Source organism: Capra hircus, chromosome 1 (genome assembly GCF_001704415.2).
Source record: "Capra hircus breed San Clemente chromosome 1, ASM170441v1, whole genome shotgun sequence".
In the NCBI taxonomy this organism is placed as follows: Eukaryota; Metazoa; Chordata; class Mammalia; order Artiodactyla; family Bovidae; genus Capra; species Capra hircus.
Window position 1 is genome coordinate 39,077,570 of NC_030808.1, and position 25,748 is coordinate 39,103,317.

The window sequence follows — 25,748 nt, forward strand, 5'->3', positions numbered from 1 at the left end:
AGTCCATGGGGCCTTAAAGAGTTGGACATGACTGAGCTCTGACCTGAACTGACTTATGAAAATAATATTGAATAAAGAATTAGCTATGTTGAATATTCACTGGCACTCATATCAAATTCCCTGATGCTAAGAAGTTCTAAATTTGGCTAGACTTCTCACCTAGTTCAATATGAATATATCTTCTTGTATTTCATCCAGATGTGATGATCCTGTCCTGTATGAGACACTCTTTTGTATTATCTCTCAATGTTGCATAAGTTATTTACTGTTTTCTGTTACAATCCGAATTTTGTTTGCAGTTTAGTCAAAATGATTAAACCTAGCTCATGTGCATGAACAAATTTAAAATAAAATAACTATGAAGTGATTACCTGATTTATATAATATACCAGACTTTTTTTTTTTAGTTGAAAAATGCAATTTCTGACTTCTCACTCTTCATCTGTGTATTGTTTGATTATGCTTTCATTGTTCAAAGCTCATATTTAATTAAAATTAATCTGATACAGATTTACACTGTTTGAGAACTCATGAAAATTTTCACTTTGACATTCAGTAACTTAAATGGAAATAGTAACATACGCAGTTTTGAGAGAGAGACACACACAGATAGGCACAGATATACACAGAGAAGAGACATCAAGCTGATCAGTCATTTGTCTTGATATTTTAAGGTACATGTTACTCTCCAATTTCCAGAAATACCACTCTGTACTGAACACTAAATTTTACCTCTGTCTCCTGGATTCAACTCAGTTCAGTTCAGTTCATTTCAGTCACTCAGTCGTGTCTGACCCTTTGCGACACCATGAATGGCAGCACGCCAGGCCTCCCTGTCCATCACCAACTCCCAGAGTTCACTCAGACTCACGTCCATAGAGTCAGTGATGCCATCCAGCCATCTCATCCTCTGTCATCCCCTTCTCCTCCTGACCTCAATCCCTTCCAGCATAAGAGTATTTTTCAATGAGTCAACACTTCGCATGAGGTGGCCAAAGTACTGGAGTTTCAGCTTTGGCATCATTCCTTCCAAAGAAACCCAGTGCTGATCTCCTTCAGAATGGGCTGGGTGGATCTCCTTGCTGTCCAAGGGACTCTCCAGACTCTTCTCCAACACCAAAGATCAAAAGCATCAATTCTTTGGTGCTCAGACTTCTTCACAGTCCAACTCTCACATCCATACATGACCATGGAAAAACCATAGCCTTGACTAGATGCACCTTAGTCAGCAAAGCAATGTCTCTGCTTTTGAATATACTATCTAGGTTGGTCATAACTTTTCTTCCAAGGAGTAAGCGACTTAATTTCATGTCTGCAGTCACCATCTGCAGTGAATTGAAGGCCAAAAAAATAAAGTCTGACACTGTTTCCACTGTTTCCCCATCTATTTCCCATGAAGTTATGGGACCAGATGGCATGATCTTAGTTTTCTGAATGTTGAGTTTTAAGCCAACTTTTTCACTCTCCTCTTTCACTTTCATCAAGAGGCTTTTTAGCTCCTCTTCAATTTCTGCCATAAGGATGGTGCGATCTGCATATCTGAGGTTATTGATATTTCTCCCGGCAATCTTGATTCCAGCTTGTGTTTCTTCCAGTCCAGCGTTTCTCCTGATGTACTCTGCATAGAAGTTAAATAAGCAGGGTGACAATATACAGCCTTGAAGCACTCCTTTTCCTATTTGGAACCAGTCTGTTGTTCCATGTCCAGTTCTAACTGTTGCTTCCTGACCTGCATACAGATTTCTGAAGAGGCAGATCACGTGGTCTTGTATGCCCATTTCTTGAAGAATTTTCCACAGTTTATTGTGATTCACACAGTCCAAGGCTTTGGCATAGTCAGTAAAGCAGAAATAGATGTTTTTCTGGAACTCTCTTGCTTTTCCATGATCCAGTGGATGTTGGCAATTTGATCTGTGGTTCCTCAGCCTTTTCTAAAACCAGCTTGAACATCAGGAAGTTCACAGTTCACGTATTGCTGAAGCGTGGCGTGGAGAATTTTGAGCATTACTTTACTAGCATGTGAGATGAGTGCAATTGTGCGGTAATTTGAACATTCTTTGGCATTGCCTTTTTTTTGGATTGGAATGAAAACTGACCTTTTCCAGTCCTGTGGCCACTGCTGAGATCTCCAAATTTGCTGGCATATTGAGTGCAGCACTTTGACAACATCATCTTTCAGGATTTGAAACAGCTCAACTGGAATTCCATCACCTTCACTAGCTTTGTTCATAGCGATGCTTTCTAAGGCCCACTTGATTTCACATTCTAGGATGTCTGGCTCTAAATGAATGATCACACCATCATGATTATCTGGGTCATGAAGATCTTTTTTGTACAGTTCTTCTGTGTATTCTTGCCACTTTCATACCATTCCTGTCCTTTATCGAGCCCATCTTTGCATGAAATGTTCCCTTGGTATCTCTAATTTTCTTGAAGAGATCTCTATTCTTTCCCATTCTGTTCTTTTCCTCTATTTCTTTGCATTGATCACTGAAGAAGTCTTTCTTAACTCTTCTTGCTATTCTCTGGAACTCTGCATTCAGATTCTTATACCTTTCCTTTTCCCCTTTGCTTTTTGCCTCTCTTCTTTTCATAGTTATTTGTAAGGCCTTCCAAGATAGCCATTTTGTTTTTTTGCATTTCTTTTCCATGGGGATGGTCTTGATCCCTGTGTCGTGTACAATGTCATGAACCTCACTCCATAGTTCATCAGGCACTCTATCTATCAGATCTAGGCCCTTAAATCTATTTCTCACTTTCACTGTATAATCGTAAGGGATTTGATTAAGGTCATACCTGAATGGTCTAGCGGTTTTCCTTACTTTCTTCAATTTAAGTCTGAATTTGGTAATAAGAAGTTCATGATCTGAGCCACAGGCAGCTCCTGGTCTTGTGTTTGTTGACTGTATAGAGCTTCTCCATCTTTGGCTGCAAAGAATATAATCAATCTGATATTGGTGTTGACCATCTGGTGATGTCCATGTGTAGGGTCTTCTCTTGTGTTGTTGGAAGAGGGTGTTTACTATGACCAGTGCATTTTCTTGGCAAAACTGTATTAGTCTTTGCCCTGCTTCATCTGCATTCCAAGGCCAAATTTGCCTGTTACTCCAGGTGTTTCTTGACTTCCTACTTTTGCATTCTAGTCCCCTGTAATGAAAATGACATCTTTTTTAGGTATTAGTTCTAAAAGGTCTTATAGGTCTTCATAAAACCATTCAACTTCAGCTTCTTCAGCATTACTGGTTGGGGCATAGACTTGGATAACTGTGATATTAAATGGTTTGCCTTGGAGATAAACAGAGATCATTCTGTCACTTTTGAGATTGCATCCAAGTACTGCATTTTGGACTCTTTTGTTGACCATGATGGCTACTCCATTTCTTCTGAGGGATTCTTTCTTGCAGTTGTAGATATAATGGTCATCTGAGTTAAATTCACCCATTCCATTACTTCACTGATTCCTGGAATGTAGACGTTCACTCTTGCCATCTGTTGTTTGACCACTTCCAATTTGCCTTGATTCATGGACCTGACATTCCAGGTTCCTATGCAATACTGCTCTTTACAGCATCGGACCTTGCTTCTATCACCAGTCACATCCACAGCTGGGTATTTTTTTGCTTTGGCTCCATCCCTTCATTCTTTCTGGAGTTATTTCTTCACTGATCTCCAGTAGCATATTGGGCACCTACTGACCTGGGGAGTGCCTCTTTCAGCATCCTATCATTTTGCCTTTCATACTGTTCATGGGGTTCCTAAGGCAAGAATACTGAAGTGGTTTGCCATTCCTTCTCCAGTGGACCACATTCTGTCAGACCTCTCCACCATGACCCGCCCGTCTTGGGTTGCCCTGCAGGCATGGCTTGGTTTCATTGAGTTAGACAAGGCTGTGGTCCTAGTGTGATTAGATTGACTAGTTTTCTGTGAGTGTGGTTTCAGTGTGTCTGCCCTCTGATGCCCTCTTGCAACACCTATCATCTTACTTGGGTTTTCTTACCTTGGGCATGGTGTATCTCTTCACAGCTGCTCCAGCAGATCACAGCCGCTGCTCCTTACCTTGGACAAGGAGTATCTCCTTACCGCCTCCCTTCCTGACCTTCAACGTGGGATAGCTCCTCTAGGCCCTCCTGTACCCACGCAGCCACAGCTCCTTAGATTGGTCCTTCCGGCTGCCGCCTCTGGCCTTAGGCGTGGGGTGGCTCCTCAGGGCCACTGCCCCTGGCCTCAGGTGTGAGGTGGCTTTTCCTGGCCTCCCCTGACCTCGGACACAGGATAGCTCCTCTCGACCACCACCCCTGACCTCAGACACAGGGTAGCTCTTCTCGGCCGTTCCTGTGCTGTCTCAGCCTGGCACTCTTGGCTGCTGCCCCTGACCTCAGACGTGGGGTAACTCCTGTCGGCCACGCTTAGTGTGCCAAGTCGCAGCCACCCATGCTTAGTGCGCCCAGTTGCAGCCGCCCGCTCTTAGTGCTTTTATTTAAATTTCTAGACTTTGGTAGCATTTGACATTGGATTCAAGTCAAATGCTAACAAAGCCTGGAAATTTAAATAAAAGTATGCTGCCACTGCTGCTAAATTGCTTCAGTCGACCCCATAGATGGAAGCCCATGAGGCAACCCCTATCCTTGGTATTCTCCAGGCAAGAACACAGGAGTGGGTTGCCTTTTCCTTCTCCAATGCATGAAAGTGCAAAATGAAAGTGAAGACGTTCAGTCGTGTCTGACTCTTCACGACCCCATGGACTGCAGCCTACCAGGCTTCTCCGTCCATGGGACTTTCCAGGAAAGAGTCCTGAAGTGGGTTGCAATTGCCTTCTAGAGTTACACTATTACAATCATTGATCGTACATCCAACTATACATTTGATCAACTGCTTCAAGTCTAGTCATCCTTTCCTTTGAAGGCTCAGTCATGTATTTGGTAATACAAGAAATAATGATCTTGTGAAATAAGCAAAATACAAATGGTATAGTTAATAACATTCAGTTTAGTTTAGTTCAGTCGCTCAGTCATGTCCGACTTTGCAACCCCATTAATCGCAGTACACCAGGCCTCCCTGTCCACTCCCGGAATTCACTCAGACACGTTCATCGAGTCAATGATGCCATCCAGCCATCTCATCCTCTCATCCTCTATCGTCCCCTTCTCCTCCTGCCCTCAATCCCTACCAGCATGAAAGTCTTTTCCAATGAGTCAACTCTTTGCATGAGGTGGCCAAAGTACTGGAGCTTCAGCTTTAGCATCATTCCTTCCAAAGAAATCCCAGGGCTAATCTCCTTCAGAATGGACTGGTTGGATCTCCTCGCAGTCCAAGGGACTCTCAAGAGTCTTCTCCAACACCACAGTTCAAAAGCATCAATTCTTTGGTGCTCAGCCATCTTCACAGTCCAACTCTCATATCCATACATGACCAATGGAAAAACCATAGCCTTGACCAGGCACACCCTTAGTCGGCAAAGCAATGTCTCTGCTTTTGAATATGCTATCTAGGTTGGTCAAAACTTTTCTTCCAAGGAGTAAGTGACTTTTAATTTCATGGCTGCAGTCACCATCTGCAGTGATTTTGGAGCCCCAAAAATTAAGTCTGACACTGTTTCCACTGTTTCCCCATCTATTTCCCATGAAGTGATGGGACTGGATGCCATGATCTTCGTTTTCTGAATGCTGAGCTTTAAGTCAACTTCTTCACTCTATTCTTTCACTTTCATCAAGAGGCTAGAGGCTTTTTATTTCCTCTTCACTTTCTGCCATAAGGGTGGTGTCATCTGCATATCTGAGGTTATTGATATTTCTCCCGGCAATCTTGATTCCAGCTTGTGTTTCTTCTAGTCCAGCATTTCTCATGATGTACTCTGCATATAAGTTAAATAAGCAGGGTGACAATATACAGCCTTGAAGCACTCCTTTTCCTATTTGGAACCAGTCTGTTGTTCCATGTCCAGTTCTAACTGTTGCTTCCTGACCTACATACAGCTTTCTGAAGAAGCAGATCAGGTGGTCTAGTATGCCCATCTCTTGAAGAATTTTCCACAGTTTGTTGTGATCCACACAGTCAAAGGCTTTGGCATAGTCAATAAAGCAGAAATAGATGTTTTCTGGAACGCTCTTGCTTTTTCCATGATCCAGCAGATGTTGATAATTTGATCTCTGGTTCCTCTGCCTTTTCTACAACCAGCTTGAACATCAGGAAGTTCACGGTTCACGTATTGCTGAAGCCTGGCTTGGAGAATTTTGAGCATTACTTTACTAGCATGTGAGATGAGTGCAATTGTGCTGTAGTTTAAGTATTCTTTGGCATTGCCTTTCTTTGGGATTGGAATGAAAACTGATCTTTTCCAATCCTGTGGCCACTGCTGAGATTTCCAAATTTGCTGACATATTGAGTGCAGCACTTTGACAACATCATCTTTCAGGATTTGAAACAGCTCTACTGAAATTCCCTCACCTCCACTAGCTTTGTTCATAGTGATGCTTTCTAAGGCCCACTTGACTTCACATTCCAGGATGTCTGGCTCTAGATGAGTGATCACACCATCATGATTATCTGGTCATGAAGATCTTTTTTGTACAGTTCTTCTGTGTATTCTTGCCACCTCTTCTTAATATCTTCTGCTTCTCTTAGGTCTAGGTTATTTCTGTCTTTTATTGAGCCCATCTTTGCATGAAATGTTCCCTTGGTATCTGTAATTTTCTTGAAGAGATCTCTAGTCTTTCCCATTCTGTTCTTTCCCTCTATTTCTTTGCATTGATCGCTGAAGAAGGCTTTCTTATCTCTTCTTGCTATTCTCTGGAACTCTGCATTCAGATTCTTATATCTTTCCTTTTCTCCTTTGCTTTTTGCTTCTCTTCTATTCACAGCTATTTGTAAGGCCTCCCCAGACAGCCATTTTGCTTTTTTGCATTTCTTTTCCATGGGGATGATCTTGATCCCTGTGTCCTGTACAATGTCACGAACCTCATTCCATAGTTCATCAGGCACTCTATCTATCAGATCTAGGCCCCTAAATCTATTTCTCACTTCCACTGTATAATCATAAGGGATTTGATTTAGGTCATACCTGAATGGTCTAGCGGTTTTCCCTACTTTCTTCATTTTGAGTATGAATTTGGTAATAAGGAGGTCATACATTAGTGGAATTAAAAGCAAATATTTTAGCCATGAGCCTCCCACACCAGTTTTTTTTTTTTTTTCTATTGTCAAGACTAGGTGATGAGTCATTTAGAACAGATATCTGATTTTTCATGTGGTTCATATATGTTACATTAAAGGATTTACCAGGTACAAAAATACAGCATTCAGTTTGAATAATAGCACAGATATCTCCCTGAGATGCTGTAAGGTGTCAAGGGTCTTGCAGTTGTGTAGCATTGCCTTTCTCATCATAGAGATCTCAGAATTCAATAGGCTAATAGCCCGGTTACTATCATTTAAAGCTTATGAAAGTTGTCAAGGCTTAGATATGGTCAATTACATCCTCCAATACCATTGAAGGCACACACACACACACACACACAACTGATAAATGGTCATACCAGTAGAATACAGATCTTTGACCCATTGGGATCATACCAATGTTAGATTGGTTGGGGTTACTTGTAATTTATTAACATGTATGACCTTAAATTCATGGGAATCCCAGGTTACACTTTCGTATCATCCCTGTAGATATCAAGGCCATAAATTAGTGCCACAAATCCACTGATTTCCATACCAATCACTCTCTCTAAGGGTAAGAAAAGGCATAGTTCATAAAGCACCCAGCCTTGACTCATAATAACCAGGTTGATCATTTTTAGTATGACTTAACCATTCCCAACATAGAGGAGCCTTTAAAATTAAATGACCATAGCCTGGTTTTAACCATGTAGATCCTCCCCATAATTGTAGGAGTTTTCTTTTTAATAGATGAGAAGTTAATTTTTTATTGAGACTTAGCTCATCACTGTGATTGAGTTTAAATGACCCTAAGAGAAAACTTATATCTATGGCCAGCCTCAGAGCAGGTTATTTTTAATTGACCAGGTGAGAGGATCCCATCTAGAATTATTATGAATAGATAGAACAGGACTGAACACTCATCTATAACAAATTCCCTAGGGAGTATCCAATCAGAGCCCTAAAGAACAGAAATCCACCAAGGTAACCCAGAAGTAATAGGCACAGGTAATTGGCCACAATCCAACAATTAGATTGAGTTTTATATTTTAATTAAAAAAACTGACAGACAAGCAATTTATTACTGTATCAACAACAATTTAAGTTGTAGCCCTTAAACAACTGTTATTTCCTTTAGTTAGACCTAAGTATTTTACTAAAGGGAAGTGATATTTAACATAAGATACTGATATGACAAATTAAAGCTGTCTGTTATAGATCACATTTAAATTTAAGTATACGTTAACTTCTTGAAGACTTCCTTGGTGGCTCAGATGGTAAAAGCATCTGCCTACAATGCGGGAGACACAGGTTCGATCCCTGGGTTGGGAAGATCCCCTGGAGAAAGAAATGGTAATCCACTCCAATACTCTTGCATGGAAAATCCCATGGAAGAAGGAGCCTGGTAGGCTACAGTCCATGGGATCGCAAAGAGTTGGACACGACTGACCAACTTCACTTTCATACTTAATTTCTTGAAACATAATTATTTTGTACGAATGGAGTAAAACAGGTCTTTGGTGAACTACTTTATTAAATTAAATCAAAGCAAAATGTTAAGGATCACTGCAGATGGTGATTGCAGCCATGAAATTAAAAGACGCTTACTCCTTGGAAGGAAAGTTATGACCAACCTTGACAGCATATTGAAAAGCAGAGATATTGCTTTGCCAACAAAGGTCCATCTAGTCAAGGTTATGGTTTTTCTAGTAGTTTCTAGTATAGATGTGAGAGTTGGACTGTGAAGAAAGCTGAGTGTGAAAAAATTGATGCTTTTGAACTGTGGTGTTGGAGAAGACTCTTGAGAGTCCCTTGGACTGCAAGGAGATCCAACCAGTCCTTTCTAAAGATCAGTCCTGGGTGTTCTTTGGAAGGACTGATGCTGAAGCTGAAACTCCAGTACTTTGGCCACCTCATGCGAAGAGTTGACCCATTGGAAAAGACCCTGATGCTGGGAAAGATTGAGGGCAGGAGGAGAAGGGGATGACAGAGGACGGGAAGGGGACGACAGAGGATGAGATGGCCGGATGGCATCACCAACTCGATGGACAAGACTTTGGGTGAACTCCGGGAGTTGGTGATGGACAGGGAGGCCTGGCGTGCTGCAATTCATGTGGTCACAAAGAGTCGGAAACGACTGTGGGACTGAACTGAACTGAACTAAACTGAACTGAAGATGTTAAGGGTGTCAGAAAAATGCTAACTTCTTGAATTAAGTGTTTAGAAACTATGTACTAATCTAATACCATCATAAATTAAAGGACTGTAAACAATACTGTTTTTTTCTGACCAAATACATCTGATACTGAGGCTTTTATGTAAATTATCCAAAAATAATGTACAAAATCTTATCCAGTGTGTGTAGCATTACTTTTTTTGTAACAGAATACATGACAGAGTTAGTTAAGACATATTTCTATAACTTGGAAAAAATACTTTTTAAATGCAACATTCATAATAGAAAAATAGAAGAGAACAGTAATGTATTGTAAACCTTTCTGAAAAGACCTTACTCATAACATATTTCTTCAAATAAGGAGTGAAACTGAGGCACTGACAGAGGCATAAACTTAATTTCCCTTAGAAGATGTAGAGGCTATATAATCCATGTGTGTGTGCTAAATCCTTTCAATCATGCCTGACCCCTTGTGACCACGTGGACCACAGCCCATCAGGCTACTCTTTCCAGGGAGTTTTCTAGGCAAGAATCTTGGAGTGGGTTGTCATGCCCTCTTCTATGGGACCTTTCCAACTCAGGGAGCCAACCCACGTCTCATGTCTCCTGCATCAGTAGGTGAGTTCTTTACCAGTAGCACCACCTGGAAAACCTCATATATAAGCCATACAAAAATATAAAAATGATGAAGATTCTACATCAGAAAGAATATATGTTTAAATTATGGTTAAAATCATTCTTAAAATGTTTTTCAACTTCACATAATTCTAAATGATGTATGTAAATAAGTAATCAGGTGAGTCCTGAACTATTGAAATAAAGGTAAATCAATGATCTGGAATTGAAACCTGAATTTTCTCATGCTACTTTAGATAAAATATCCCCCAGTAATTCCATTTTTAGTAACTTTTATCATCTTTTAGAGTAGTTGGAAATATGCAAGCTATCTTTATGATGTCTATAGCATGCATATTTTAAATTAAGAGCACAGAAATGTTGAAAATAAAAAATATGGGAAAACATATTCTTTGAATACACAGACTAAGGAATACAAGAGAAAGATATGGAAACAAATTCTTATAAGAAATAGAAAAAAAGGCATCACGAAATAGTAAAAGGATAAATTCACTGAAATGATATACTAATATGTATATTAGTATATTGATATAATAGTATATTAGTATATATGATATAATTATCATAATGCCTATGGAAAATCCCCTGCACAGAGTAGCCTCGTGGGCGATTGTCCATGGAGTCACAAGGGGACAGACACAACTGAAATGATTTAGCATGCACACATGGATTATATAGCATCTACTCTGTAAAGTGTTCTACGTCTTCTAAGGGAAATTCAGTCTAATCTCTATAGTCTACCACTAATGCCTTTCATTAGTATATATGATATAATGTAATACTGAAAGTTTATGGGCATATAGATAAGTTCAATTTTTATAACAAAAAGTTGCTAAATCAACAAATCCACACTCATACTTCAAATTTTGAGCACCTTTAGAGATGTAACACAACTCTGAAAATGTCTTAAGAATTAAAATTACATGTATTTGTTGTCTAACAACATGGCAATAAATTAGATAACAATAATAATACAGAGATAACTAGAAAATCCCCAAGTGCTTGAAAAGTATTCAGCATTTTTCTAAATAACAAGCAGGTCAAAAAGTAAATTATAATGTACCACATAACTTACTATAATCTCAACAGTAATGAGAATACAGTTACTGAAAATTGTAGATTGTATCTAAAGCATCTTGATAGTAAATTAGATATACATTATATCTAAATCTATACATCAGAAAATAAGAATGTTGAAAATCAATTATGAAAGCTTCCATCAAAAGTAAATAAAAGATAAAGAAAAAAAAATAAAAGTAGATTAAAACCAGTGAAAAAAGGAGAAAACAATAAAAATAAGAGTAGAAATAAATATAAACACAAACCAAAGTAAAAGAAAATTGATTTTTGAAAGAGAGCTATAAAATTGACAAAATAGTAAGACTGATTCATAAGGAGATGTCTGATAACAAAATATTAATATCAATAGTGAAAGAAGTGTCATTACTCTGTACTTTCCAAGCATTATATAAGAAATAAGAGTATACTATTAATTAATATATATATATATCAATGTAAAACACAAATGAGAAAGCCAAATTCAATAGGCACTGTGATTATCCATACAATTCATTAAAATTTTCATGATTCATTGTATTGAGACTAATTCAGCCTCAGCAATAAGTAGAAAGAAAAAAATGTAATCTTTTTTCCAACTTATTAAAAATATGTCAATAATGACTTATCTTCATTTTCCTGTATATTGACTTCTTTGTCTTTTTTTTTAACCCAAAGGGGACTTTTGGAAACAAGTATTTTACCTTGGACTTATTTGACAATAAGTACTTATTTGACAATAAGTACTTACCTTGGGCAAGTACTTACCTTGTCCTGTTTCAAAATAGATAAATATTTGTTTATTTTATTATGTAAATGTTTATACATAGTAAACATTTTATAATGTATAAGAAATAAAGGGTATACCTTTCTATTTCTGATAACTGATTCATGCCATTTTATTGGCATTTGTCATTATAGCACAATAAAAAACACCAGAAATATTAATGATTCAATTCCTATAAGATATTGCAAATGTTAATCTCTTTGTTTTACAAATATATTTGAAAAATTGAAGTTTCTGAAAGAGCATCTCATAAAACATGTTACTTTTTATGATCTTATAAAAAGCATTTTATCCCAAAATAGGCAAAATGCACACATTTTTCCAGAGGTATATTATTTTAAAATGGTTGAATTTGTTGCTGAAAAAGCCGTTTAAGTATCAGAGAATCAATGTCTTCTGCTAGTATTTACAAGCAGAATGAATTACCTCAAAATCATTCCATAAGCTTAAAACATGAAGCCTTTAAATATAATCTGCAAGAAAAAGAGCTTCATCATTATCTACTTGAAATAAAGCTGCAATTTATATTTTGGAAAACATTGTCTAAGACATATACTAGACATCAATGTATATTTAATATTAAACATATGATTAGGTCATACTAATGTAAATGCATTAGAAAAATGAGAAAATATGTGAATATGTTGAGGCAAAAACTCTTTTTATCCGTTATACTTTTTGGGTTGTGAAAAGCCTGTCACTTTTTATCAACCCTAAAAAATTCAGTTACTAGGATACTACTTTTTAAGAGTTCACCCAATTAATTATGCCTGGAGGGAATACTAGAGCAGTCCTGTAACAGGGACAGCTCATCTCCAGAGAATGCTGCTTCTTTGGTTGAGATTCTTGTAGATGACTTTTGCCTTAGGTATAGGACCCTCACTCCTGAAGGAAATAATTGTGGAAAACCCAAGAGAAAGAAAGAGTGGCATGATTATAGAGGTCAATGGCAGACTGGGATAGTTCCCATTAATGTTGAGACTTACTCTGACTTAAATATGCTAGAATGTTTGAAAAGGCACCAAGTTGTTCCCTGAAAAATGAATAAAAAATCTTGCCCTACTTCCTACATACTTTTATCAACCCTTGTCAACACTTTACTATTTATGTTATAGAAAAGAAAAAAAATGTTTATAACTAAAAGAGCCCTAACAGGTCACATCATTAATTTGCTTTTACAAAATATATTGCCTTGAGTTATAAGAGTCTGAAATACAGTACTTTGGTGCAATCTCAAACAACAACAACAACAACAACAACAGCAACAACAACACAAGAATGATCTTGGTTTGCTTCCAAGGTAAACCACTCAATATGACGGTAATCCAAGTCTAGGCCCAAGCACTAATGCTGAAGAGTTGAACTTGAATGGTTTATGAACGTCTGAAAGACTTTCTAGAACTAACACCAAAAAATATATGTCTTATTCATCATAGGGGACTGAAATGCAGAAGAGGAAGTCAAGAGATACCTGGAGTAACAGACGAGCTTGATATTAAAATATAAAATGAAGTAGGCCAAAGGTTAACAGATTTTTTTTTGCCAAGAGTCTGCACTGATCATAACAAACACACTCTTCCAACAATATAAGACATGATTGAAAGAGTGGACATGGACATCACCAGATGGTCAACACTGAAATTAGATTGATTATGTTCTTTGCAGCTGAAGATGGAAGAGCTCTACACAGTTAGCAGAAACAAGTCCTGGAACTGACTGTGGTTTAGATCATGAACTCTTATTGCAAAATTCAGGCTTAGAATGAAGAAAGTAGGGAAGATCACTAGACTATTAAGGTATGACCTAAATCAAATCCTTTATACAGTAGAGATAACTAATATATTCAAGGGAGAATATCTGGTATACAGAGTGCCTGAAGAAATATGGATGGAGGTTTCTAACACTGTACAGGAGGTGGTGGCCAAAATCTTGCCAAAGAAAAAGGAATGTAACAAGGCAAAGTGGTTGTCTGAGGAGGACTTACAAACATCTCAGAAAAGAGAATTAAAGACAGAAGAGAAAGGGAAAGATATCTCCAATTAAACGCAGAGGTCCAGAGAAGAGTAAGGAGAGAGAAGAAAATCTTCTTAAGTGAGCAATGCAAAGAAATACAGGAAAACAATTTAATGGGGAAGAGTAGAGTTCTCTTCAAGAAAATTGGAGATACTAAGGGAAAATGTCATGCAAGAATGTGCATGATAAAGGACAGAGATTAAGAGGAGGTGGCAAGAATACACAGAAGAACTATACTAAAAAGGTCTTGATGATCTGGATAACCATGATGGTTTGGTCACTCACCTAGAGCCAGACTTCCTGGGGTGTGAAGTAAGTGGGTCTTAGAAATCATTACTAGGAACAAAGCTAGTAGAGGTGATGGAATGCCAGCTGAGGTGTTTCAAATCCTAAAAGATGAGCTGTTAAATTGCACTACTCAATAGGCTGACAAATTTGGAAAACTCAACAGAGGCCACAGGACTAGAAAAGGTCAGTTTTCATTCTAATTTCTAAGAAAGGCAATGCTAAAGAATGTTTAAATTACCATACAATTGCACTCATTTCATATACTAGCAAGGTAATGCTCAAAATCCTTTAAGCTGGGCTTCGGCCATACATGAACCAAGAACTTTCAAATGTACACGCTCCATTTAGAAAAGGCAGAGGAACCAGAGATCAAATTACCAACATCAATTTGACCAAAGGAAAAGTAATGGAATTCCAGAAAACATCAGCATCTTCTTCATTGATGACAGGAAGGTCTTTGACTATGTGATGTGAAAGTGAAAGTGTTAGTTGCTCAGTCATGTCAGACTCTGCGACTCCCATGGACTATAGCCTAGGAGGCTCCTCTGTCCAAGAATACTGGAGTGGGTTTCCATTCCCTTTTCTAGGGAAACTTCCCGACCCAGAGATCAAACCTGGGTCTCCTGCATTGCTGGTGGATTGTTTGAGCCAAGAGGGACATCACAACAAACTATGGAAAATTCTTGAAGGGATCAGAATACCAGACAAACTTACCTGTCTCCTGAGAAGCCTTGATGTTAGACAATAAGCAACAGTTAGAACTGAACATGAACAATGGGGTGGTTCAAAATTGTGAAAGGAGTAGGTCAAGGGTTTATATTGTCACCCTGCTTATTTAATTTACATGTGGAGTATACCATGTGAAATGCTGGGCTAGATGACTCACAAACTGGGCTCATGATATCTCACAAGCTTGAATCATGACTCACAAAGAGAAATAACAACTTCAGGTATGGAGATGATACAACACTAATGGCAGAAATTGAAGAGGAGCTAGAGAGTTTCTTGATGAGGGTGAAAGAGGAGAGTGAAAAAACTGGTTTAAAACTGAGCATTCATAAAAGTAAGATCATGGCATACAGTCTCATCACTTCATGGCAAATAGATGGGGGAAAACTGAAAACAGTGGCAGATTTTATTTTCTTGGGCTCCAAAATCACTGTGGACAGTGACTGCCACCACAGAATTAAAAGATGTTTGCTTCTTGGAAAAAAAAAAGCCATGAAAAATCTAGACAGCACATTAAAAAGAAGATATATCAATTTGCCAACAAAAGTCCATATAGTCAAAGCTATGGTTTCTCCAGTACTCATCTATGTTGTGAGCATTGGACCATAAAGAAAGCTTAGCATGGAAGAATTGATGATTTTGAATTGTGGAGAAGTCTTTTGAGAGTCCCCTGGACTACAAGGAGATCAAACTAGTCAATCCTAAAAGAAATCAACCCTGAATATTCACTCGTAAGTGTGATGCTGAAGCTGAAGTACCTACAATTTGACCTCGTGATGTGATTAGCCTACTCATTGGAGAAGATTCTGATTCTGGAAAAGATTGAGGGCAGGAGGAGAACATGATAATAGAGAATAAGATAGTTGGCTGGCATCACTGACTCAGTGGACATGAGGAGCAAATTCTGGAAGATAGTAAAGGAAAGCGAAGCCTTGCGTGTTGCAGTTCATGGGGTCACAAATAGTAGAATACTAGTTAGCAACTGAACAACAATGATGTAAATGATATTTGTCATCAATTTTGAAAGAATTTAACCCTACGTAAAATTGATCAGTACACTGTATACAATGAAATTCTACAGATAAATAAATTAGCTGTCAGTTACAGATAATGATATTCTTTAGGAAGTCAAGATCTTTCACAGCAAGGATATAATTTTAACAAGAAATTTATCAAAATACTTGTTTTGTATTTCTTGCTAAGGAGTTAAGTATGAGAGAAACTTGGTGAGTAAACAAGTGATGTAATGTAGAATTTAGTACAAGATCATCTAAAGTAGTGAGTAAAAAAATCATTCAATATTAAGTCAATAAGAATTTAAATAATTCAGTGGTAAGATTATATGACTACAGAGAAAAACCCATTCATGGTAGGGAAATAAGCTGTTGGAGAAAAGAGACTTTTGAGGGAATGGAGAGATGTGCAACAATCAGCCTGTGGAAGGCAAGACGAAGTAAGAAGTGCAGGCAAGGTCCATGTCTTCAGACTGAACTATGTGTCTCCTGTTAGGGTGGGGAGCTAGACAGTCAGGTTTGGAAAGAGAACTCAGGGAGGTAATAACTGTTGGTTGTGCCCCAGTATGTTGCAACCTCCTGCTGGCTGCTGTCATAGTGGGCACTTTGCACATGTCCTAGTTGTGGCTGCCTTATTTCTCCCAGCCCTGAGCAAGTAGGTGCCCCAATCAGCCTGGGTTCCTCAATCAGTCACTGCTTTTGCCCTCTCTTGCCTGGATGGGGAACAGATGCCTGAGAGTGGCCCACCAGGACAATGCATCTAAGGAAAGGGAACCGAAATCTCTCTGTGCAGCTTCAAAAACCATGGATTAATTACTCATGATCTCTTGGTAAACCCCGTGTCTGAGGAAATCATAAAAGAGTAAAAATAAATTAAATAGAAATGTAGAAAGCAATAACAAAGATCAGTGAAACTAAGAACTATTTCTTTGAGAAGATAAATGTTATTGATAAACCTTTATCCAGATTCATTAAGAAAAAAAGGGAGAGGACTCAAATCAATAAAATTAGAAATAACAAAGCAGAAGTCACAACTGACAACACCAAAATACAAAGAATCCTGAGAGACTACAAGGCAACTATATGCAAAAAAAAAAAAAAAAAGGACAACCTGGAAGAAATGGGCAAGTTCTTAGAAAGGTACACCTTCTAAGATTGAACCAGGAAGAAATAGAAAATATAAACAGACCTATCATAAGTAATTAAATTGAAATGGTGATTTAAAATCTTGCAGCAAAAAAAAAAGTCCAGAACCAGATAGTTTCACAGGTGAATTCTATCAAGCATTTAGAGAAAGGCCAAAACCTATCCTACTCAAACAACTCTTCCCAAAAATTGCAGAGGCAGAAACACTGTCAAGTTTATTCTATGATGCCACCATCACCACAATATGAAAACCAGAAAAAAATATCACAAAGAAAGAAAATTATAGGCTAATATCACTGATGAACATAGGCGAAAAGTCCTCAACAAAATACTAGCAACTCGAATCCAACAGCACATTAAGAGGATTGTATACCATGATCAACTAAGATTGATCCCAGAAACACAAAGAAAAGCAAAGCAAGTGAAGTCACTCAGTTGTGTCTGGCTTTTGTGAATCCATGGACTGTCACCCACCAAGCTCCTCCATCCATGGAATTTGCCAGGCAAGAGTACTGGAGTGGATTGCCATTTCCTTCTCCAGGGGATCTTCCTGACCCAGGGATCGAACTTGGGTCTCCTGCATTGCAGGAAGACAGTTTACCATTTGACCCACAGGAAAGCACCCTAGAGGTGCAAAGATTCTTTGATATATCCAAATCAATCATGTGATACATTACATTAAGAAATTGAGGAATAAAAACCATACGGATATCTCAGTAGACATAGAAAAAGCTTTTGACAAAACTCAATGAACATTTATGATAAAAACGTGAGAAAATGGGCATAGAGGAAACTTACCCCGGAATAATAAAGGATGGTGACTGCAGCCATGAAATTAAAAGACGCTTACTCCTTGAAAGAAAAGTTATCACCAACCTAGATAGCATATTCAAAAGCAGAGACATTGCTCTGCTGACTAAGGTCCGTCTAGTCAAGGCTATGATTTTTCCAGTAGTCGTGTATGGATGTGAGAATTGGACTGTAAAGTAGGCTGAGCGTCAAAGAATTGATGCTTTTGAACTGTGGTGTTGGAGAAGACTCTTGAGAGTCCCTTGGACTGCAAAGAGATCCAACCCGTCCATTCTGAAGGAGATCAGCCCTGGGATTTCTTTGGAAGGAATAATGCTAAACCTGAAACTCCAGTATTTTGGCCACCTCATGCTAAAAGTTGACTCACTGGAAAAGACTATGATGCTGGGAGGGGTTGGGGGCAGGAGGAAAAGGGGACGACTGAGGATGAGATGGCTGGATGGCAACACTCACTAGATGGATGTGAATCTGAGTGAACTCCGGGAGTTGGTGTTGGACGAGGAGGCCCGGCGTGCTCTGATTCATATGGTCGCAAAGAGTCGGATACGACTGAGTGATTGAACTGAACTGAACTTATGACACACCCACATCAAATATCAATCTTAATGTTGAAAAAGTGAAAGCCTTTCCTCTAAAATCAAGAATAAGACTAAAATGTTCTCTTTTGTCACTTTTATTCAACACAATTTGGAAGTAACAGCCATGGCAATCAGAGAAGAAAAAGAAATAAAGAGAATACAAATTGGCAAAGAAGAAGCAAAATGGTCATCATTTGAAGATTACATGACACTATACATAGAAAATTCTAAGATGTCACTAAAACTACCAGAGCTAATTTATAGATTTGGCAAAGTTGCAGGATACAAAATTAATACATAAGAATCTCTTGCATTCCTATACACTAATAATAAAGTAGCAGAAAGCAACATTAAGAGAACAGTCACATTTAACATAGCAATGAAAACAATAATATACATAGAAATAAACATACCTAAGGAGGTGAAAGACCTATATTTAGAAAATTATAAGACACTGATGAAAGAAATCAAAGAAGACACAGATGGAGAGATATGCCATGTTTTTGAATTAGAAGAATCAACATTGTGAAAATGACTACACTACCCAAAGCAATCTAGAGATTTAGTGCAATCTAGAGATTTCCCTATGAAATTTTCAAGAGCATTTTTCACAGACTTAGAACAAAACAAGAGGGAACCCAAAAATAACTAAAGCAATTTTATGAAAGAAAAACGGAACTGAAGCAATCAGGCTCCCTGAGTTCGGACTATAGCACAAAGCTAAGGTATCCATCACAGCATAGTAATAAAATATAACAGAAATATAAATCAATGGAATAGGATAGAAAGCCCAGAGATAAACTTACACACCTATGGTCACCTAATCTATGACAAAGAAGGCAAAAATATACAGTGGAGAAAAGACAGTCGTTTCAAGAAACGGTGTTCAGAAAACCGGACAGCTACATGTAAAAGAAGGAAATTGGAATATTATCTAACATCATACACAAAGTAAGCTTGAAATGAATTAATGATCTAAATGTAATACTAGATACTGTAAAACTCTTAGAAAAAAACATAGGCAGACCACACTTTAACATAAATCCCAGCAAGATCCTTTTTGATCCATGTCCTAGAGTAATAAAAATAAAAACAAATTTAAACAAATAGGACCTAAATAAACTTAAAAGTTTCTGCACAGCAAAGGAAACCATAAACAAAATGAAAAGACCACCCTCAGAATGGGGGTAAATATTTAGAAATGAAGCAATTGACAAGAGATGAAACTCCAAAATATATAAACAGCTCACGAAGTTTAATATCAAAACAATAATCAGAATAAAAATAGTCAGAAGACCTAAATAGATATGTCTCCAAAGAAGAGATACAAGAAACCAAGAGGCACATGAAAAGATGTTCACCATCATTAGTTATCAGAGGAATGTGAAACTACAATAAGATATCACCTCACACTGCCATACTAGCATGTGAAATGAGAGCAATTGTATGGTAATTTGAACATTCTTTGGCATTGCCCTTACTTTGGGATTGTAATGAAAACTGACTTCTTCCAGTCCTGTAACCACTGATTAGTTTTCCAAATTTGCTGATATACTGCGTGCAGCACTTGAAAAGCCATCAGGTTTTAAGATTTTACATACCTCAGCTGGAATTCCATCACCTTCATTAGCTTCAGTTCAATCGCTCCATCATGTCTGACTCTTTGTGACCCCATGAATCACAGCACATCAGGTCTCTCTGTCCATCACCAACTCCTGGAGTTCACTCAGACTCATGTCCACCGAGTGAGTGATGCCATCCAGCCATCTCATCCTCTGTCGTCCCCTTCTCCTCCTGCCCCCAATCCCTCCCAGCATCAGAGTCTTTTCCAATGAGTCAACACTTCACATGAGGTGGCCAAAGTACTGGAGTTTCAGCTTCAGCATCGTTCCCTCCAAAGAAATCCCAGGGCTGATCTCCTTGAGAATGGACTGGTTGGATCTCCTCGAAGTCCAAGGGACTCTCAAGAGTCTTCTCCAACACCACATTTCAAAAGCATCAGTTCTTCGGCGCTCAGCTTTCTTCATGGTCCAACTCTCACATCCATACATGACCACTGGAAAAACCATAGCCTTGACTAGATGGACCTTTGTTGGCAAAGGCTTAGTTCATAGTAATTCTTCCTAAGGCCCTCTTGACTTCATACTTCAGAATGTCTGGCTCTAAGTGAGTGACCCCACTATTGTGGTTTTTAGGTCATTAAGATGTTTTTTGTATAGTTCTTCTGTGCATTCTTGTCACCTCCTTAATCTCTTCTGCTTCTGTTAACTACTTACCATTTCTGACAAAAAGCTACACATTCCTCAAAACTTTATCTTGTTATGTGCAAATGTGATCATTTAAATTTTTTTCTTTGTGTGTATAGGTGTACCTTTAATCTTTGTTTTTTTCACAATTGTCATTGTTTTGTTTCCAAGAAATAAGTAAAATGTACAATAATGCTAGTTATGAGCTATTGTTGCACTTTATCCCTCACAGAGTTCTTCAAGTTTCAAGAAGATAATTTTTATGAATTCACAGTTAGATGATGCAATTAACTAGGTATTTTGTTAATTTATTCAGTAAATTCCACCATCAATTTGATTAATCATTCATTGTCTGAAGTGTCCTTGTGGAAAGGCAGAAATTACCACTTAATTATTAATTGACATTTTTGATTTAGATATGATATAAAGTAGGAAGTTCCATGTTCTTAAAATATTTTTAGAAAGTATCATCATTTTTCATTAACTAGTATTTTATTAACATATCTTAATACTGTTCTACACATTGCAAGAAAAGGAAACATTACCTGTGTAATTATTTGTTACATAAGTTATACTGATTTTAAGTAGATTTAAGACATCAACTCTTCAAACAATGGAGTACATTGTTCTGCATGATTATTCATAAAACTTGCTTTTTGTATATTTATCATGACTCTATAAACACAGAACCTATGAAATACATTTTAAAACAAGTTGAAAGCCAAAAAAGCAGTAATTTAAGATTGGAGACTGAAATAAAATACTACAAAATTCTGTTCTACATGCTTCCTCCCTAGATAGTCAAAACCCAAATAGACTTAAACATTGTGTTTGTTTGTTTGTTTGTTTTTTTCTCTCCATAGTCCTTTAAACACTGTTATTCTAATATTATATGGTTACATCTTGTTAATATATTTGTTTATTTTAATTTTCTAAAAATAGTCTAAATCTTCCCTTGACCATTTTCACACAATATATCTGTCCTGGACCAAAACTGTTTTTAATTAATTTTTAAAGGCCACTGCATACATCAAATTCTAAATTCTAGAATGTCTCTATTGTCATGTTATATAGGGGAAATAAAAAAATATTTGCTTATACTTTACAAAGTATTCTGAGTAATATTTTGCTTCCCTAAATTTTGTCTGTTGGTTCAATATAAATTAATATAAGCCAAATGCTAAGCATTTAGTCATTCAAATAAAAAAGCAAATATATGTTATTCAATTATTCCATAAACCCATAAAAAAATCCACAACATTGAGAACAATCTAACAATAGGAAAAATATAACATGCAAAATTACTTGAACCTTCATAGTTATTTAAATGAAAATAATCCACATGCTTTGGCCACCTGATGTGAAGGACTGACTCATTGGAAAAGACCCGGATTCTGGGAAAGATTGAATGCAGGAGGAAAAGGGGACGACAGATAATGAGATGGTTTGATGGCACCATGGACTTGATGGACATGAGCAAACTCTTGGTGTTGGTGATGGACAAGGAAGCCTGGCATGCTGCATTCCATGGGGTCACAAAGAGTCAGACACAACTGAGCTACTGAAATGAACTGAACTGAATCCACAGGCACAATGGTAATTTTTGTTATATAAACGTGTATGTGTATATATAATACCTATGTAGCCACAATGAATGCAATTTTTAAAAATTTTTATAGTTTAAACTATAAAGCAAAATATTAGTAAAGCAAAATATTAGTAATTGAACATTTTAGTTCTTATTATTTATCTTTTTCAATAGCTTTTTTTTTTTTTAAGGAATTTTCTTCAAATCTCAAATGCTTGAATGTTTCTCCATCTATTTCTAGCAATGCAGCAATCAGGCTCTTAAGTGCCATCTTCTTTAAAATTAATAAAGCAAAATAAGTGGAAAAACTTTAATGTGCTGAAGTGTGAAACAATAAAAAATGCCTCTTCTTATTCACAGTATCATTTATCTTTGTTAAACTCCATGCCAAAGTTGAGGCAGATGCAAAAACTTGAGCATTTTTTTGGTTAACCAAAATGATACTGATTTCATAAAGGTTACTGATTTTGCAAAAATCTTTAATTACAGCATCTGTCTTTTGGATGGAAAGACCTACAGATCTCATAAATCTCCATCTTAAATTGTAATTTGTTTCACATTTAATGTCCATTTTCTGACAATTTATAAACTATTATGATCCTCTTGTTAAAATCTGAATTAACTATAAAATAAAACATACAAGGTTATGCTTCTTTCTGAAATCATTTAAATTCTCATGTTATGAGGCGAAAGTTCATTTTAAACTTATATGTCAGTCTCCCAGAATTTCAGAATGCCAATAAGTAAATCCATACCTTAAAAAAAATAAGGGGTGGGAGATGGGAAGGGGGTTCAGGATTGGAAACTCATGTACACCCGTGGCGGATTCATGTCAATGTATGGCAAAACCAATACAGTATTGTAAAGCAAAATAAAGTAAACATAAAAATTTAAAATAGAAAAATAAATATAGTTGTATATGTAAATTAAAATTTAAACATTGTATGTTTCTTAACACATGTCTCTTTTTGTTTTGAGGAACATTTATCTGTTTTATATCCTTATCAAAAGAATAGAAAATTGCACATAAGAGAATTCTACTTGTTATAAACATGCCAGTTTATATTGTTTCAAAATCCTTACAGGATATACTTAGCAAAATAAGCAAGAGAAAATTTGCTACTTAGATGGAAGTCAGTCTTAAAATTGTGGAAAACATTTTTTTCCAATTAATCTGAAAATATGAATAATTTAAAAATCATCCAATATCATCATGAAAGAATATCAATTATTTAAAACATATAATATTCCTATTTTACAATGAAGTAGATTCAGTCACTGTCCCTAAGTAACTTTGCTTAAATTTATCTGGCTTGCACAACAGAAGAACTGCCTTTTTAAAGATTTCATTATGAGAGTGTTGAATAGATAGAGCATAGAGAAGGTTTAGGGTGGTGAAATTATTCAGTATAGTATAAATATGATACTATATTGATAAATACATGTCACTCATCAATTCATGAATATATGAACAGATATTCAAACCCACTGAATGTATAACACCAAGAGTGAATTTTAATTTAAACTATGAACTTTATTTAGGTTCTCAGTTTTTGAGATATTAGTATATCTCATTCTTCTCAAATGAAGCCACTAACAGAAAGAGCTTGTCATGCTATAAGTCCAGCAGTGCTTCCTACTGATATCTGGATAATTACTAACATGATACTGTGGCATCATCATAACTAAATAAATTCCTGGGCTATCTTCAGTATTTCTGAAAAGAGTTACATAAAATCTTTGTTAATTAGCATACCTTCCTTATAGAAGTATTTGTGAGTGGAACTAGTGGGTTCTGAGATGAACAGTCTTATTAGATCAAGAATTCTTGTGAATGAAATATCACTAAATGTCCTTCAGTCTTTTGTCTGTGGTGTAAAGTGCTCATTAGCACCAGAGCACAGAATCTCTCTTTGACAGGAAATCAGTGACTTTCTATAAAAATGGAAAGATCATAGCAGGCCTGAAACTCCCAATGCAGACATAATGTCTGCATCTTAATGTCTTTTTCCAAGTGCAGAGTGGCATATTTGAATCTTTGGCCAACTTCTAACAGTGTGTCAATATGATAACTGTTAAAGCTTCCCATAAAGGAGAATCTGTTTAAAAAAAAAAGGTCCTCAATACATATTTGCTAGTTCAGTTCAGTTGCTCAGTCATGTCTGACTCTTGTGACCCCCAAGGACTGCAGCATGCCAGGCTTCCCATCACTAACTCACGGAGCTTGCTCAAACTCATGTCCATCAAGTTGGTGACGCCATCCAAACATCTTATCCTCTGTCATCCCCTTCTCTCCTGCCTTCAATCTTTCCCAGCATCAGGGTCTTTTCAAATGAGTCAGTTCTTCGCGTCAGGTGGCCAAAGTATTGGAGATTCAGCTTTAGCATCAGTTCTTCTAATGAATATTCAGGACTGATTTCCTTTTAGGATGGATTGGTTTGATCTCCTTGCAGTCCAAGGGACTCTCAAGAGTCTTCTCCAACACCACGGTTATAAAATAACTTTGGAAGCATCATCACTGGTGCTTCCATTTATAATTTAGTTAATTTTTCTTTAGGGAAAGTTAAAATTATTCTAAGTATATCAAAGCTATTTTTTGCTATTTCCAAATTATTTTATTTTAAAATTGTATGTGGATTGACATTATGGTTATATTGCTGCTATAAAAGCAATACTTGCTTGCTATTCCAGAGATTAATATGTGTTGAAAAAATGAAAATAATTTATTCAAAATTTAAATAATCTATTATTTAAGACATCTTAGTGACATCTAATTTTAAAAATATTAAAAATAGCTGAATTTATTTTTGCATTTCATTGATACATGTTTGCATTTCTAAGGAAATTGTGATCTAATGTTCCGTATTTCTAGTTTTCCCTGAATTAAAAGTAAATTTTGTTTAATGAAACTTAAAAAGTAAAGCTTTTTATCTACTAGAGAAACTCTACTGAGAATAAAGTTTAAATTTTAGCTGCTCTAATAAAGATATTGGCTAAAAAAGATAATTTCAAAGTACTATTACCAAAATATTAAGGGATCATCCCCTTTGGCAGTTATAAACTCTTAGTATTATTACTTTGGAGGTTTTAATCTCACACACAGAAAGAAAAGAGGACAATATAATCATGTTTAAGCCACTGAAGAATTCTTGAAAAGACAAAGCAATAAAAGATCCTGAAACTCTAAATTGCATCCCTTCATCACTGGTTTTGCTCCTGGAACATCTACTCCTACTATGGGCATATAAACTTCCATTGGATAGATCTACTATGGACAATAACTATAAATTCTTGGCAAAACTCTGATCAAAATTACTATAAATTCTGGTCAAAACACACATGTGCATTCAAGTTCATGCACACACACACACATTTAAAAAAAAGAAACTACTTGTAGGAAGAGGAAAACATGGAAAATCATGGAGTTAACAGACTAGTAAGCATTTTAAAAGGATGTTCTTAGGTTAGACTGGGTTTTAATCTTTTTAATCTGAGGGAAAGCATTGATTAAATAGGGTAGCTATAAC